A 19527-nucleotide genomic window follows, 5' to 3' on the forward strand; every position below is an offset into this window, starting at 1 on the left:
AGCCAACACGTGTTTCGTCACACCAGTGACTTTATCAAGGCTGCAAAAATGATAATTAAAACAAGAGTTTTCGGCATATAGAAGTATATGGGCACAAAAATGTGTTTGTACGAGAGCACGTGAAGGAGACTCCAAAAATGGTAATAATGACCAGTGAGCTCTGTGTAAGGCAAAGTGGGTATTAAAATGAAAGGTGGATAGGTGAGAGGTTAGAAAATCTGGAAAACATAATAAGTGATTAGGGCCCGAAGTGCAAGATTTGAGAAGAAGTGTGAATCACCGTGTTGTGTAAAGGTAAGTAATGGGGGAGCCGCGTGATCGGTTGAATGGGCTCAGGGACGTAAGTGGTGACTTCTTAGAGTGGAACTAATGAGAATATGGTTGAGTGAGAGAACATGAATGCAGACCCTGGTAAGCCTGTGGTCGGAACCTGAAGTGGCGAAGGGACGTGTGTCAACGAGCTATTGATCAGTACTCGTCCAAAATAGCTCGTTGATCACGCGGCTCCCCCATTACTTACCTTTGTCACGCACCTTCCTGGCCGGCTGGCCCAGGTATGAGCCACTCACGTGGTCCTTCCGTTTGATTTTTCAACCCCATTACTATATCTTTACTCTTCTACTTATCTGATCTCTTTGTCTCAGTCTTTCCTTTTACCTTACACTCGTTTCTCACTTATTCCAGTAACATAATGGTTTCTATCCACCTTATATTCTGTCCATATACCTTTGAACACAGTATTTCTAGATTACACAACACGGTGATTCACACTTCTTCTCAAATCTTGCACTTCGGGCCCTAATCACTTATTATGTTTTCCAGATTTTCTAACCTCTCACCTATCCACCTTTCATTTTAATACCCACTTTGCCTTACACAGAGCTCACTGGTCATTATTACCATTTTTGGAGTCTCCTTCACGTGCTCTCGTACAAACACATTTTTGTGCCCATATACTTCTATATGCCGAAAACTCTTGTTTTAATTATCATTTTTGCAGCCTTGATAAAGTCACTGGTGTGACGAAACACGTGTTGGCTGTATCACGCTGATGACACAATGATTTCCAGTATCTACAAATAAAAGACACCCTCTACAAACAGGACTTGAGACTCCTTTCAACTTTGCTTCATAGTAACATAAGATAAGGGTCACTCATCCCTGCCACACTATTGGACTATACTATCGGTGTGCTGTGGCCATTCTTGTCCAATTTTGTCTTCGGGTATCCCAATACCCTTTTTGGTGCCTACCGGGTAGTAAGGCACTGGGCCAGTTTGCACCTGATCTTGCTGTTACTTTGTTACTTGTGTAAAATTATTGTTTTACTGCCTAGATGTGCGGCGCCTTTCACCCTTACTACCCTATTGTGCTTTGCCTAAGGCGTCTCTTTTCTCACCTGAAATGGTGTACAAAATCATTTTGACCTGTGCCATCCTGCACAACATATGGGTATTAAGGAACATTCCCCTATATGAACCCGACCCACAAATGCCTGAAGAGGAGGATGCTGTCCATCAACATGAGGGGGACCATCCAAACACAGCTGCAGGATTGCTTCAGAGACAACATATTGTCCAAAATTTCTTTTAACTCTACTCATCCATCACCACTGTCTTATCATATGTCAATAAACACCTATACTATTCACTATATCATGGTCTGGGTAATCATTTTTGCATAACATTATTCCTAACAATCAGAATGAGAGTGTAGCCTCATGGAGCATTGCAGAAATACAGATTAGGATACAGAAAATTCCACATCATATTTGATGGGTATGATTGTACAGCCAACTTCACACACACTGTAAATGACATATATCCTGTCCATTTCACATTTGAAGGGCAATATCAGAGGACCACAGCTATTTCACACATACATGTTGGCAACATGGTTCATTTCACCATATGGCACACAACTAAGACACCATCAGTCAACAAGGTAACAAAATGCCTCATACATGAGGCAGTGGATGTGCTATTGCATTGGTGACAAGAAGGTATGACCAGACACTTGACATCAGTAGGTGTTACATCAGCTATCGTTGCAAGGAGTATGTGTGACAAGAATTCCATATAAGCAGCAAATGGATAGCACGAGTGCCCCAGGTATGACTAGCATTGCTCACAAGACATCCCCTGCACATGCCAGCCCAAGTATTAAGTCCTGCCACTGCCATGTTCCCTGTCTCACCCCACCCTTCTGCAAAGGACCGTGGAAAGGGAATATGTGTACCCAGATAATCCATCATCTACACACACCCAGACTTACATTCTGAATCCAGTGTGCTTCCCTCTTTAGTATGGTATGCCATAGTCATTGTTCTTCTGTCTGCATAGACTTCTGGTTGAATAACGCATTGCCTTGTAGTCTGTAGGTGTTACCTACTGCGTTGGACTTCTCACCTCTGGATACTGGGTTGGCGAATATACCTGGGCTTCTACAGGTTCTGGATACTCCCAGATAAGGGCGACCCCTTCTAGTAGCCACGGTGCCGCTTGACAGGCAACGCCAAAGCAGACTGTACCCTCCAGAAGGAGTACCAGAGGGAAAAAAAAACAACACTGGGGAAAAACCTCTAACAGGATCTCCTGAAGAAAAATAAGAAAAAACAGGACTTGACAACAGGAACAAAAATAGGCAAAATGTCCCAAGGGAAAAAGCAGGAACGAAGAACAGGCAAATATCCCAAGGCAAAAGCTGGAAGAAAAAACAGGAGTGAAGAGCACAACCAGAAGGAGGTGTTTGCAACGCAAGGTAGAACAAGACTGACTGACTTATATACTGAGAAAAAGGGAAGTGGCATCACAGGAAAGAACACCATCTTGAATTGAGAAGAGCCCATAGACCAGAATAGGAAAAAAGAAAGTAGTATAAAAGAAAACTAGAGCATGCTGGGACACAAAACACGAAGAAGACAAGATGGACACAAGCATGGACAGAGACAGGAAGAAAAAGACCAGAAAAACCCACCACCAACAAAAAGAAGAACAGAGGGGCTAAAGGTAAGTGTAGCGCGACCGGGAGCGAAATATATGCTTCCCAGGACGCGCAACCAAAAATCGCGGGGAACGGCGCTCCGAATGTCGGCAGTGTGTTCCAGCTGCGAGGACCGAAAGAGATGCCGCGTCTAAGCGCGGCGTTACAGTAGGACCTGTACATTGCTTCCCATGTGAAAGGTACTGTTGGCCCTTTGAACTTGATTCTCACCTACAGGACTTGTGAGAGACTGAAGCTGCACACACCTGTGAGCATATCCATGCAGACCAGCCATTTGAAAATGCACTGCCCTTGCAGCTACCTGGAACAGCATAGAAGCCGACATTTTATGTATAACACTGTTATGCATTGCCGTATAAATCACTTGTGTAACACAGGCCTTGGGTTATTGTGTAACGTTGCAGCACACAGGACAAAAACAGTTTACATTTTCCACAGTGTTGTTCCAGCTTTGACCAGTCTCAGTCTGCTCACTGTATATTTGCCTTGTTAAATTTGTGATCCTGTTTGACCCTGCATCCTGCTAGCCTGACTGGTTCCTGTCTTTGCGTTACCATAAAGGTTCTCTGTGGCTACATTTGTCTCATAGTTGCTTTCCAAGCCCTCACTTTCCTCCTGGGGTATTGTGTCAGGTGGGTCTACAATGAATGCTCAAATACATTGTATAGCATAATCAGTTTACTTATCGTACCATGGAGTGGAACTTGTCTCCAAATAGCCTAATCATGGCCCATCCCTTGTCTGGGTTTCATGTATGCATGAGTGACAAATAGTGACAGTGTACCATGGCTGTATGCCTGGATTGGGTATGGTGCCCCCAGCACAACAAACAACGTCAGATAATGTTCATGAAATGTCAACACATATTAGGACCCAGATAGTCCACACGCTGATTCACATTGTCCCCAACATATTGATGGGGCTTGCGTGGTGAATAGCTGTGAGATTAATCAGCACAGAGGCACTGATGTTCCCGGATGCAGTGGGAATATTGGAGGCCAACCTGTTTACAAATGTTGTGAGTAAACCTGCCGGTTTAAAATTCCTGATCCACTAACTTTGTCAGCACACCAAGGTTGCCCTGTTGTCAGTCTCATAACACGTCTGCAGTGCCATAGCTGGACTATCCCCATGTATGTTATCAATTCCTCTTCGGCTTTCCTTCAATTCAGCTGTGAAGGATACTTTGTAAATGCAGGAAATGGCTCCACAGACTCATGACTAGACCTGCACGTAAATGTGACAACATGGACCCCAATAATGACTCAGGCTACACATGGCCCCACACACTTGAACCGGACACCTTTATGCAATTTACCACAGGAAATATGTGAACATGTGCTGCGTGGTCTGCTGGTCCTCCACTGCCACAGGAGAAACATGGCTCATTTATATGACCCCAACTGTGGCGTGACATGACATTTGTGGATTGTATTTGGGACTCGGTGTCACAAACACCGTACCCATATAGCATTTTCCAATGCCTGACTCATGGGTACTATACAAACAAGTGCCTAGGAAGTAGTATCCAACATTCAAGGACATGTGATGGCTTAGTCTTGGAACATTGCCGTGATCACCCGTCTTCGATCTATCCTGTGCATGGTTTGTCATTGGTGGTGCTTATGTCCCAAAAAACCTAGGAAGTTCACCCAGCATTTGTTGCTACCTGTATGACAAACACATTTCCTTTGTCATTTCCACACTGAATAGCATCTGATGGTTGGACACATTGACTCCACATGCATACAAGCAGATTTGAGAAAACGTGTCTTGTGATGTTCACACAGTCGGACAACTACAATAGTAAGAGCCAATTCACACACATTGACACATAGGGGGTTATTCTAACTTTGGAGGAGTGTTAATCCGTCCCAAAAGTGACGGTAAAGTGACGGATATACCACCAGCCGTATTACGAGTTCCATAGGATATAATGGACTCGTAATACGGCTGGTGGTAAATCCGTCACTTTTCCGTCACTTTTGGGACGGATTAACACCTCCTCCAAAGTTAGAATAACCCCCATAGGCATTTAGTTACTGTATTGATTTGCGTAGCCTTGCTATCCTCTCTTGACGCAAAACATGCCCAAACTGGGTAATACCTATTTGTATTCCACACGTTTGGTCATCTATTGCATCAGTGAAGAGCGCAAATCCGGTACAACAACTAGAGGATCATGGTCTGCAGTAGTATGATCTGTCACATGTGCCCATACACCGGAATGAACAATGTTGGTGCAATCAGCCTATCTCTGTATTGTCACACGTCATGTACTATTAAAAATGAGAAATGACCCAAACCCAGTCAAAGAAAGAAATTTTGACGCATACGCGTCAAAAAAGACACACATGCGTCAAAAAATGACGCTCATTGCCATGATACATCCATTGGCCCTGAGCGGTAATTGCCACACTGGACCCCATGAAATTGGTTAAGTATGAAACATATTTGAAAATATGGATGCAGGGTTATTTCTAACATGTGCGTCAAAAACAATTACGCACAGACTATAAGCGTTATAATATTTTGTCGCATAAGAATAAAAACACCCCGCATTTGTGGCAGGAAGTGATGTAATAGGATATCCTGTGTACAGAATTGGTACAGTGGGTGTACTTTCACTTTGCAGTCTGTGATATTTCCTGACTGTGTGGCTGTGTTTTGACTTGTCTTTCTGTGCATTTTGTGATTTTGTCTCCTGTGTGGTCTTTAAATTGTCTTTTTGTGTTTCCTACGTGTCTTTGGTATCCTGTGTAAGTGTATTTTTTTTCATTTCTGGTGTATAAATTTGTCTTTGTACTGTTGGGAGTCTGTTGTGGGTAGTGTTAGTTTGGGGATAGTTGGGCTGTATTTTGGTAATTTGTTTTCATTTCCCTCTCCTACTTTCCCTTCATTCTCCTCTGTACCCCTTTATTCCCTTTTTTTGTGCAAACATGTTGGGTAGGCCTCGTCTTGGCAGGATGGGAGAGGAGGAGCTGGGTGGATTTATTTGACTGGTGTGCCACTTCCTACCCTTAATGATCAAAGCAGGTGGGCGTGTGATACAGGGGTATCACACAGAGGCAGGGAGGCTCCGGTGGGCAAAGGTCCTGTACCATCTCAAGTGAATCTACAACACACTGCGCAACGACCACCAGCTGAATCCGTTGGGCTGACCTGGTTACCCGAGGAACAAGACCTGCTGGTCCACCTGGGGATTGTGATTGGTGGCCCTGTCGGTGAGTACAAATCAGAGTAATGTGCACAGTTAAATGCTCTGTAGTGACAGTAGCATATTTGTTCATATGCTGCAGGCAATGTTTTTGGACATGTGGAATGCAAGTTAAACATACAGTTGCCTGTGAGTTATACAATCATTCCTACATATTACCGTCATTTGTTGATGCCACAGCTGTACTAACTTACAAAACACAACAGGAGCCTGTAAATTAGTGCTGCCTTCACGTCAATAGATGATGCAAATGTGGCTCTAATATGTGTTTTATGCATGGTCTGTGAGTGTATCAGGAAAGACATGTTTTAAATCCAGATATTTTTAAGAAATAATGTGTCCCTCAATTTCTTCCGATACATGTCTGAACTGGATTCTGACACATAAGTAAGAAGTTATAGCTGACCTCAGGGATAGACTGATATTTGGACTTTGTTGTGCCACAATTAAATTAGGGATGGATGCCAAAAGTAATGCACACGGGTTCATATCTCAATGTTTGGTGCAACATATTAAATGAAGCAAATTATACAAATTGAGGGGTAACAACTGTCCCTGGCCCTCTATACTTTGTCAACACAAAAGGATGATGGACGGAGTGCTGACAATGCAAACACTCACCCCAGTCACAGATCTGGGTTTAATCCATTGTTTTTTTGCTGCCCATGCCATTTCAGTTTGGACCCAGCCATATGCAAATCAGTCTTGACCCTGTTCCCCATGAGAACAGTCCAGCCCGAACTGCCAGGCCAGGTCTTCCCTGGACTGGAAACAATCATCCTGGGACCGGTTTCGAGGTTTCACCCCTCATCAGCCAGGCTAGCTTTAAATCAGTGGCATGGGAAGCACGGGACCCACGTCTGGGCATACCCTTCCCACATAGGGCGACATTAGCAACACAAAAGGATGATGGACGATGGATTAAACCCAGATCTGTGACTGGGGGTGAGTGTTTGCATTGTCAGCACTCTGTCCATCATCCTTTTGTGTTACTAATGTTGCCCTAAGTGGGAAGGGTATGCCCAGATGTGGGTCCCTTGCTCACTGTGCCACTGGAATCAAGCTAGCCTGGCTGAAGAAGGGTGATACCCTGAAACCGGTCCCAGGATGCTTGTTTCCGGTCCAGGGAGGACCTGGCCTGGCAGTTCGGGCTGGACTGTTCCCATGAGGAACAGGGTCAAGACTGATTTGCATATGGCTGGGTCTGAACTGGAGGTGGCATGGTGAGCAAAAGAACGATGGATTAAACCCAGATCTGTGACTGGGGGTGAGTGTTTGCATTGTCAGCACTCCGTCCATCATCCTTTTGTGTTACTAACCTCTGTACATTGTACCTGTGTGTTTTACATTGTTCTTAGTCATAATAGCTGGGTGACTGGTATTGCAGTCCTCCAGGAAAGTGGCTTTCGGATGCAGTATCATCATGTCTGAGAGGCTTGACTTTCTGATTTAATATTACACATAGTATTTGTATTTGGAAGTGTTGTATAGTGCACAGACATTGAGCACATTTCTCCCTTCCATGCTTTACAGGTGGACCTGCCCCTACACTATCGGAGAGGTGGCTCGATTTTCAGACCCAGACATCTCCAATAAGTGTTGATATTTCTGTTCTGTGTTGTGTTTGCTGAAACCTGAGATGCACGGATGAGCATTTTCCTGCAGAAAGGGAGAAAATCATGTTTGCTCATATACACACAATGTAGTTGAATCTCATAGTAGGTGGTGCAGGATGCTGGATACATCACTCAAAGTGTATAGGAGGATGCATGTGGACAGCTCACTCCCTACTGTCACTCCAACAACACACGCAGGGTGGCAGATGAGTCAGGTAATAACTCAAATATCTGTAAGAACAAATTCCAAGTATATCTGAACATCTCCACTTGCGGAGTGAACACAAATCTGGAACAACACCCATGACTTGCAAAGTTTATACAGCCAAGTCAATGAAAGGGGTACATTTCACTATCTCATTGCATAGGATGATGGCTTACATCCTGCTAACCTGCCTGTCCTGGATTTTACAGATGACATGGATGACTAGCTGTCAACCATCAATGAAAGACTCTCCAGGAAGTCCTGAGTTCCTTCCAGGCACCACTCCAGTCACAGGAAGACACACAGGCCCTCATTCTAACTCTGGCGGGCGGCGGCCAAAATACCGCTTCCCGCATTCCGACCTTCCCGCTGGGCCAGCGGGCGCTAACAATGTTAGCGCCCGCCGGCCCAGCGGGAAGGGGGCCTGCAACATTGAAGCCGGCTCCGAATGGAGCCGGCGGTGTTGCAGGTGTGCGACGGGTGCAGCTGCACCCGTCGCGCTTTTCACTGTCTGCTAGGCAGACAGTAAAAAGCAGGCTGGGGCCCTGTTAGGGGGCCCCTGCACTGCCCATGCCAGTGGCATGGGCAGTGCAGGGGCCCCCAGGGGCCCCAGGACACCCGTTCCCGCCAGCCTCTTCCTGTGGTGTAAACCGCCAGAAACAGGCTGGCAGGAAGGGGGTCAGAATCCCCAGGGCAGCGCTGCCCTGGCGGATTCGCCCAGCCGGGGCAAAAACGGCGGGAAACCGCCGGCCCCGGTTTTCCGACCGCGGCTTTACCGCCACGGTCGGAATGGACTTTGAAGCACCGCCAGCCTGTTGGCGGTGCTTCCGTCGTTCTGCGCCCTGGCGGTCCAAGACCGCCAGGGTCAGAATGACCCCCACAGTGTTGTGGGATCTTCACATGAACCACCCAACTGCCAACACACAGCACCAACCAGTCTTTTTACAGCCCTGGACTCTGAGGACCCAGATATTACCTTTCAGAGGATATCGGTAGGATTCCAGTGGGAGCTGGCATAGCAGGTGTGGGTGGGGATGGAGAGCATAGCAGGCAGCCTAGAGGGAGTGCAGAGGACCCTCCTTTGTGACTCTGAGTCGACCACTGTCCTGAGATCTTCTAAGTGCCCGTTCAGGTACTTCTGCCGGTGCTGCCTCCTTCTGCGGAGGCTCTTTGAGTTGCTGAGCGCCCCCTCTGTTTCCTCCTCCAAGGGGCGACCTCCTGGTCCTTCCTGGGCCCCAGCAGCACCCAAAATCCTCAACTGCGACTCTTGCAGCTAGCAAGGCTTGTTTGCAGTCTTTCTGCGTGGAAACAACTCTGCATCCTCCAGCACACCGTGGGACATCTTCTGACCAAAGGAGAAGTTCCTCGTACCTTCCGTTGTTGCAGAATCTTCGGCTTCTTCCACCCTGAGGCAGCCCTTTTGCACCTTCATCCGGGGTTTAGTGGGCTCCTGCCCCCCCAGACACTTGCATGACTTTTGGACTTGGTCCCCTTCATTTGAAGATCCTCAGGTCCAGAAATCCGTCTTCAGTGCTTTGCAGTCAGTTTTTGTCTTTGCAGAATCCCCTATCTAGACTTTACTGTCTTTCTGGGGTAGTAGGGTAACTTTACTCCTACTTTTCAGGGTCTTGGGGTGGGGTATCTTGGACACCCTTAGTGTTTTCTTACACTCCCAGTGACTCACTACACAGTACACTAGGTCTGGGGTCCATTCGTGGTTTGCATTCCACTTTTGGAGTATATGGTTTGTGTTGCCCCTAGGCCTATTTTTCCCTATTGCATTCTATTGTGTTCTACAGTGTTTGCACTACTTTTCTAACTGTTTACTTACCTGATTTGGTTTGTGTGTATATTTTGTGTATATATACGTACCTCCTAAGGAGTATATCCTCTGAGATACTTTTGGCATATTGTCACTAAAATAAAGTACCTTTATTTTTTGTAACTCTGAGTATTGTGTTTTCTAATGATATAGTGCTAAGTGATATAATTGGTATAGTAGGAGCTTTGCATGTCTCCTAGTTCAGCCTAAGCTGCTCTCCTATAGCTACTTCTATCAGCCTAAGCTGCTAGAAAACCTCTAATCTACTAATAAGGGATAACTGGACCTGGCACAAGGTATAAGTACCACACGGTACCCCCTATAAGCCAGGCCAGCCTCCTACATATAGTCAACCTAGTAAAGGCACACTTAAACTATGGTATGTACTCTATGTGAACCCCAACACCTGATGGTATTCCTACAGTTTAACACCAAACTATAAAATGTTACATTTAGTCACTCAAACTTCCACGCTACATGCCACACTCACTAGCTCCTCATAACACTACTCCCAGTTCCTCTAACACAAAAGGGAAAGGGGATTATCTACATTTCCCACAATGCAACTCACAGGAAATCAAATGACCTGAACATTTACGTAAATGGTTAACAGAAGCAATATATTAAAATATGCATTTCCATATGGCAAACGTTATAATATTTTTAACAGCAACCAATATCTGCAAGTTAACGACAGACACAAAAAATATTCAGCGTTATTGTTTCGTAACTTTTAAAAAGGGACAACAACACTTTTGTTCCTGTGGGTGATTAAATGCCTTTTAAAAAATAAATACAAATAAAAGTCCGGAGTTGGACCAGAAAAAATAGTGTCGTATCAGTTTTTTAACAGTTGCCTCCTGGAATTGTGTTTGCCTCCTAACACGTGCAGCAATGTCCTCCTCAAGGGGCTTTCCATCTTCCTAGAGCAGATTTTAGTCTGAGAGCCCCCATTTTTTGATACGGGGTCAGCATTTTAGAATTAGTTTAAACGGCTAGGAGTGACAGAACCGGGGGATTATGGAGAAGAATGTTTATGGGCATGGTGACGTTTATCGGTATTGGAGTGTTTCAGGGTCTGATGTGATTTAGAGATAAGTGGAATAGTGGAGGGAGTTGGAGAATTTGGTGAGCAGAGAATATTAGGATGGGTTTTCTAAGGGGCAGTTGTTGAAATGGGGCCAAGTGGTGGAATGGAGTCAGCAGTTAGAATGGGGGCAGAAGGAGGAATAGAGGCAGATGTGCCAGAATCACTACTGTCTGAGGGGACACTACCAGAGACAGGTAACCTTGGCCCAGATTTTAGAGGGCCTAGGACAATTCTAATGACACATTAGCATCAATTTTTTACGCTAATGTGACATCAGATGGCCAAAAACACCACACCATATTTACAAAGTGGCGCAATGTATGTGTTGTGCCATTTTGTAAGCCATTGCGCTACATTATGCCTGCCCCAGCCATAATGTATGCGAAGGGAGCTGAGACAGCAGAGGAGAATAAAGATCGTCAGTACGACGGGTATCATGACTTGAAAATTGTCATGAAATGTCATCTGGTCGAGTTTTGTCACATTTATGAGAGATATTAGCGAATGATACCAGTGTTATATCTGTAGTTAAGATAGAAACACTGTGTTGAAAATAACCAGAATTTACATTTCATTTATGATTCCTTATAATCTCCAATTGTTTAAAGGTAATTGGAACTAGTACACCTCTCTCCATCCGACAATACAGATGCTTTCGTGGTCACCCTTGGATCCCAATAAAAGGTTGTTTAATACGAATCTAAGCCCCACCTGTGAAGTTGAGAATGTGCTTATCTTCTCGAATCTGTATAATGGTTTCCATTCATCTGCTTAGATAAAAGCCTAGAACACATTTTTATTTTAACAATTTCATCTGCATTTGATCATATTGCTGATTTGTGTGAAATCGGCTTGCTTTTGGGTTCCTTTCACCTCAACAATTTAAACGGGGTTACTCCTGTGACAGAATGTGGCGATATAGATACGGCCAAATTAGTTGCTTATAAAAGATGTTCAACATCAAGCCCTGCACACAAGGCTATTTGAATCCCTTCAGTAATCATGCATTTAGCTGCCTGAGTTGGATGTCCCAGCGTCAGTTGGAGAAGTGTGACTTCACAAAATGTCTGATTTAGAATTCTGCATACTATCCATGTCACAGAGGAGTTAGATTAGCATGGCAGTTGCAATACATAGGTGCCTATTCATAAACTGCATTTTGTAGTATGTTTTGGAATATTACAAAACATACTGCAAAATGCTATTTACAAACCTATGTATGGAGTTTACGCTTCTGTCCATCCTATTTTTTTCTGTGGAGAGATCTCTGCCCTGAATGTGGAGTCCCCACACACATAAGTATACATTTTGGTAGTAAATGAGAGGATTCGCTGTAAAATGGGGAATGCTTATACTAAAGGGGAGGTGAATAGGGAGTAGCAAGGAGGGGCTGAGAGAGATTCAGGGAGAGGGATAGGGGAAGGCTCCAGATGGCTCAGCTACACAAACTTAGGCCCGTATTTATACTTTTTGAAGCCAAACTGCGCCGACGCAGTTTTGCATAAAAAATATTACCGCTGGCTGCGCCATTTCTTGCGCCCGTGCGGGTGTCAAATTTATACTTTGACGCACGGCAGCGCAAACCACAGGTGTGAGGCATTTTCTCTGACGCACACCACAGCGTCACGTCATAAAGGAAAACGACGTTAACGCGGCGGAAATGACTGTGAGCCGTTTTACAACACCGCAAACCGGATATGCAGTGTTTTTTGACGCAATTGCGTCAAAACTCACAGCAAACAGAGCAATTTTTGCAGAGGAGAGCCAAAATGGATCCCAGATGCTTGCACAGACACCAGGAAGATGACAACAGACCAGGAACCAGCCAGGATGACCCACACAAGACCCAGGACAGGGAGAAGAAGAAAATAAAGTGTTGCTTCAGTGCAGAGGAGCAGGAAATTCTGGTGAAAGAGGTGACGGAACACCAGCACCAACTGTTTGTCACCTCAAAGTTGCCAATCAGTAGGAGAGAGGCAATATGGCAACAAATTGTTGACAAGATTAACAGTGTGGCAGAAGTACGCAGAACAGTCATCGAGTGCAAGAACCGCTGGCATGACTGCAACAGCAGGACCAAGGAAACGATGGCCAGGAACAGGAAGGCAGCACTGCAGACTGGAGGTGGGAGTCCAGCACACCAGAAGGCCCTGGACCACATGTAGGAGATGGTGGCAGCCGTCATCCCTGAGGAGATCGTCACAGGGATTCAAGGACAGGACAGCGTAGACTACCAGGAGACAACACACATGCAGGGTAAGTCGCATGGGGAATTAAAATGCACAAATGTTAACTGCCAGCGGGGTGGGAATACCCACTACACAATGCATGTAAGTAATGATATTCAGGGAGTGGCATGGGTAAAGGGGCACGGCACGGGGGCATGGCCCATTCAGAGGAAACCTTGGGCACACCACTACACAACACCAACAACCTTTGCATGAGGGTATGCTGCCATGCCAAGGATGCTGCAAAGGTAAAGCCAGGCCAGGAGGGAAGGGCACAATGTCAAACTGGCATCCCATCACACGTCAGCCACTATACTCCCTACATTAACTAGGGCCCAATTAACAACTTCTGGCCATACCTGCAAGTGGAATGTAACATTGACAACAGTTGCCACTACCACCTCCGCTATGTGCAGGTCAAGTAGCTAATGGCAGTAACGTCCCCATGGATCTAAAACACCCAAATTAGAGGGTTCAGGATGAAAATGTTAACAATCCCCTGAAACAAGACAAATGTTCCAGTCCTGTCAAATGTGAATGTCCACAGTTGCCGCAAACATCAGCCAATGTCATCAACATTAGGAGATACACAGCACTAATGTCATACCCATGCTGCATATGTCAGGGTCCACCCTGTGCCTGGGTCACAATGCAACATCCCAAATGTCATACTGCTCAGACAACAGCATTGAGGTGGAGGACACATGTAACTGGTCACAGAAATACACCTGCACAGTCAGAGGAGGAAATAGGACACTGCTACAACTATCAGGGCAATCCAATGTACCACACATTCCCCCACATCAGCAGTAGACATTGCCAATTCTGACATCCATTTTGTGCCATAACAATGCTATACATAATATGTGCTACATTTCAACTACATATAGGTGGTTGTGAAAGATCAGGGACTGGGACAGGTCCAGATTGTTAAGTGTGGTGCTGGTGTCATCAGAGCACCCCCAGCCAGTGGAAGGCCTCACCATGAGAATGGAAGTAGACGGAGGGTTGTGTAGGACAGGAAGGTGGCAATTCACTATTTGGCCAGAACCAACACCTAGAGGAGATGATGCTGACAAGTCCACAAACTGACCACAATACATGTGACATGCAGGTGGGGCATAGGCCTGGGAGAATGCCAATCTGAAAGACAGGAACAATGAACAGGAACCAATATCACAATGTGAAAATAATCGCAAGGCAGGCATGTCACATTACAAATGCCACAATACAGACACACTAATTGTACTGTATTTCATTGCAGAGGACGATGGATCTCCTGCGGATATGCCTGTCCAGGACTACCCTGAGGACATGGATGACATCAGCCAGCAGACCCTCCAAGATGTCCTTGAAACCCTCCAGACCCCATCTTCAGTCACAAGGAGGAGCACATAACTAGCAGCCATCACAGAGGACCCACCCACAACCCCTACTGTACGACCTGCCAGCTCCAACACAGCTGAGGACCCTGACGACACTGGCACCAGTTTTGAGAGAACTGCAGTTGGAGTACAGTGGGAGCTGGCCAAGGAGGTGCGGGTGGGGATGCAAACTATGGCAGCCAGCCTAGAGGGAGTGCATTTGTGCATGATGTCAACTGAAGAACAGGCAGCAGCTATGCAAAGGCGAACAACTATCTTGCAGGAAGTAGAAAAAAGGCTGAAGGAAATCAGCAAAGCTGTAATACAGTTGACCCAATACCTACAACAGCAATTCTGTCAACACGTGCACGAATGCAACATTGAACCCCTCAGGGCCGACCTGGCTGCCTACCACCGTGATGTGGCTGCTATTCCTAAGAACCAGCAGATCCTCCTTGCTGCAGTACTGCCCTTAAGACCCCCACAGTTAGCAGCTACCGGGATGTCTGACTCCACGTCTACACACACTGAGGTGTGTGTTGCCCCTTCCCAACCACCACCACCAAGTGCAGAGGAGGCAACACACACATCAGAAGATGAAGACCAGGAACAGATCACCTTCACACGTAAGACTACCCGGTAGCACTAGTCCCTGCCACATGGCCACCTATTACCAAGGTCCTGTGCTTTGTAACATGCCAGTCTTGCAACAACTGTACTCAAGCACTGTTCTGCAACCCACTGTTTATCTTGTCAGCCTGCCCTGTGATTGTCTGTCACTAACTCATTGGCAAATCCTGTCCCTCTGCACTGTCTGACACTTCACTCCAGCATGTACAATGACATGTCCTTTTGCACTTGTGTAGGATCACAATGGAAGATGTCACTATAATGGACTCACAATCATGGACAATGTACATATAGCACTACAGCACTTTTCAATAAATAGCACTTACACAACCACTTTGTCTCTGTGTAATGTGACACATCAACCATGAGATAGATCAGTGAAGTTTGCCTCCTGTCAATTATTATAGATTGTCAATACAACTGTCCTGAAATAATGTGGGCTGATAACTATGCACAGTGGCCTGGATTGTACCATCATCTGGCCTTCCTGAGGGTTATTGCTGAGGAAAATAGAAACTATACACTATAATACTGTGTTGGACAGAATAACGCTTCCTCAAGGTATGTCTAAGCCAGAAAATAGTGCCTTCAAATTATTACTTCAATGCAAAACTAATGTATGTGACATTTGCCACATATTTAAGCTAGCACACACCAAACTGCATGAATGGAGGTGTATGAGTTTACATCCAAGTAAGTAACCACGCTGAACAGTGTAACAAAATATCTATTTGTGTTATGTACACTATACTACAATAGAGCATACTACCACTCACCTTATAAGGATTTCCTTGGACATCAGACTGCAGTCAGACTTAACACAATGTCCCCAATACTAAATCTGGAAGCACAGTATGTGACATTGAAAACATACATCATGAAATAACCACACTTTGGGATCCATAGTAACTGTGATTGGTGGTTGCAATGAATGGCCGAATCTTAGCTAAGTAGCTTTGGGGTAGCTGCCAATGTAACAGCTCAGTTGGGATATTGTTGCAGCATAGGACACAAATTCTAATACAAAAGAGACACTGTTCACTTGTGTCAAGGCCCTGGTCTACAAGCATTTGACATATACTGTTAAGGGTTACCTAGATGTTTATTAAACAGTAAAAACAGAAGTGGAAACTAGGGGAAACACCTTACCTAACCCAATCTACTCTAACACTCATTACCCACAACTGTCCCTAACTAACCTAAGCTAAACTTACTTATCACATTGAACGAAACAATCTAAACATCAACCCCCCACCCCCCTTATAAGACGGGACACATGGAGGACAACAGATACTAACCTAAACACATACTATCCTATACTAAACAAATATATATTTTTTGTAAAAAAAAATATTTTGTATTTTTTTGTTTTGAAAAACACAACCCCAAAATTGCCCCCAACACACATAATAAAAAACAGTAGAAATATTGAGAAACCTCAACCCCCCACCCACTACCACTAACTAAACTAACAGCCTATACTAACCTAACACTAAGCCCCCTAAACCCACAAAGTGTAAGAACCAGGAAAGAGGAGGGAGGGGAGGGAATCATGTCTATCTAGATGCCTACAGGTTGGCCCTCCTCAGGGTCTTCTTTATGGAACGCACCCGCCGGTTGACCTGTGCCACCTCCTGCTGCAGTCTGGTCATCTTACGTAGGACACGGTCCAAGTTTCTTTGCATCTGAGCAAAAGCAGCAGGGTAAATGGCTGCAGCAGGGGTGGTCTGGGTGCCAGCCGAGGAAGTATGGGCCCGTGTTGTTGCAATGGCTGTAGGCTGCCGTGCAGGTGGTGCTGTGACTGGTCCTGGAGCAGTTGCAGTTGATGGTCCCGCAAAGGTCCCAGCTGCTGTTGGTGCCACCTGGGTGGTAGTGGTGGTGCTTCTGGTGGTAGCTGTGGTAGACACAGAAGGGCCCCCTTGTGCAAATGCCCTCCAAGCTCCGGAGGCTTGTTCATGGTGATATCTTCGGGCCACGTTGCAGTACCCAGACTCTACATCAAGTATGTGGCGGTATCGCATTGCCCGCCGTTGAAAGTCCCTAACCTGGATGGGAGTCATATTTGCAGCTGTTAAGACAAATAGAAAATCAAACATTAGGTACTGCATGGTGTGAAATGGCACAAGAAGTAAATCAGACAATACATCTAGGGCCATATTTATACTTTTCGACTCACAACTGCGCCAACGCCGTTGTGCGTCAAAAAATTTAACGCCGGCTAACGCCATTCTGAAGCGCCATGCGGGCGCCGTATTTATTCAATGACGTTAGCCGGCGTTAGCCGGCGCTGCGGAGTGGTGTGTGTCAAAAAAAATGACACACACCATGCAGCGCCGGCGTAGGGGAAAATGGAGCTTGGGCGTCAAAAAATGGGGCAAGTCAGGCTGAGGCAAAATTATCGCCTCAACCCGATTTGCGTCATTTTTTTTTGACGCCCAGACGCCATTAACATGACTCCAGTCTTAGCAAAGACAGGAGTCATGCCCCCTTGCCCAGTGGCCATGCCCAGGCGACTTTTGTCCCCTGGGCATGGTCATTGGGCATAGTGGCATGTAGGGGGGCCCAAATCAGCCCCCCCTATGCCACAATTTTTTTAAAAAAAATACTTACCAGCACTTACCTTAATGTCCCAGGGGTGGGTCCCTCCATCCTTGGGCGTCCTCCTGGGGTGGGCAAGGGTGGCAGGGGGTGCCCCTGGGGGCATGGGAGGGCACCTGTGGGTTCCTTCCGAGCCCACAGGTCCCTTAACGCCTGCCCTGGGCAGGCGTTAAAAAATGACGCTAACACGGGTAGACGTCATTTTTTTTGACCCGCCCACTCCCGTGCGTCATTTTTGCATGAGAGTGTAAATAAGGCGCACAGGCCTGGGAGTCATTTTTTAGACGGGAACGCCTACCTTGCATATCATTAACGCAAGGTAGGTGTCCACGCTAAAAAATTACGCAAACTCCATGAACATCAAAAGTCTTTGTACTGGATGGCAATCTAGGGCCACAAGATCTTCGAGTTGTAAATGGACTTGCCAGTATAGAAAGCATGTGCGAATCATGAGTGTGTATACTAGGTTCAGACAAGTGTTTTACTGATTTACATGTCTGTGTACCAAACTTGTATCATCAGTCCTAGGTTCACTATTCACAACCCTATGCCTGTGTCTGAGGGGGGATGGACAATCAACTAATAATTTCTAAAAACAAGGACACCCAGGAAAAAAATATTTTGGGGTCCAGTCACAAACTGGAAGGGGTCCCATGGGGACCCCTTCCAATTTGCGATTGGGTTACCATCCACTTGAAGTGGATGGTAACTGCGATGCCATTTGCGACCGCATATGCGGTCGCTAATGGTATTGCATCCCAATGCGACTCGCAAATAGGAAGGGAACACCTCTTCCTATTTGCGAGTCGGAAATGCATTTTGCGAGTCGGAGCCGACTCGCAAAATGCATTTCTGAATGGCAAAGTGGCTTTTGCGCCTCGCAAACTGCGATTTTCGCCGTTTGCGAGGCGCAAACACTTTGCTACATCTGGCCCATGGCCTTGTATGTTTCACTAGCATTCCACATGCTCTACAACATTGCCGGCAGATATTGTAAAAATCAGCTAATGTCACTACAGAGCATTTAAACGTGCACATTAACATGATTTGTACTCACCAACAGGGCCAGCAATCACAGAGACAAATTGAGACACAGCCACACAGTCATGAAACATCACAGACTGCAAAGTGAAAGTACACCCACTGTACCTATTCTGTAAACCTAATGTCCTATTACATCACTTCCTGCCTAAATTGCAGTGCGTTTTTATTGTCATGCGTCAATCTATTGTGACGCTTACAGTCTGCGTGTCATTTTTTATTGACGCACAGGAGTAGATTTAACCCCGCATCCATATGTTTCAAAATTGTTTCAAACTTAACCAATTTCCGGGGTTACAGTGTGGAAAATACCGCTCAGGGCCAATGGTTGTTTCAGGGCATTATGCATCATATTTCAGGCATAAGCGTCATTTTTAGACGCATGTGCGTCATTTTTTTACACATATGCGGCAACTTTTCTGGCATTAACTGGGTTTGGGTCATTTTCCATTTTAATGGTACATTACAGTTGTGACAATATTGAGATAGGCTGATTGCACCCACTTTGGGCATGACGGTGTATGGGCACATGTGACACATTATACTACTGCGGACCATGATCCGCTACTTGATGTACAGGATTTTCACTCTTGACTGACGCAATAGATGGCCAAACGTGTGGGCTACATATATGTATTACACAAATTGGGCTTGTTTGGCGTCAGGAGAGGATAGCAAGGTGACGCACATAAGTACAATTACTCAATGCCTAT

This window comes from Pleurodeles waltl, chromosome 5 (genome assembly GCF_031143425.1).
Source record: "Pleurodeles waltl isolate 20211129_DDA chromosome 5, aPleWal1.hap1.20221129, whole genome shotgun sequence".
Lineage (NCBI taxonomy): Eukaryota > Metazoa > Chordata > Amphibia > Caudata > Salamandridae > Pleurodeles > Pleurodeles waltl.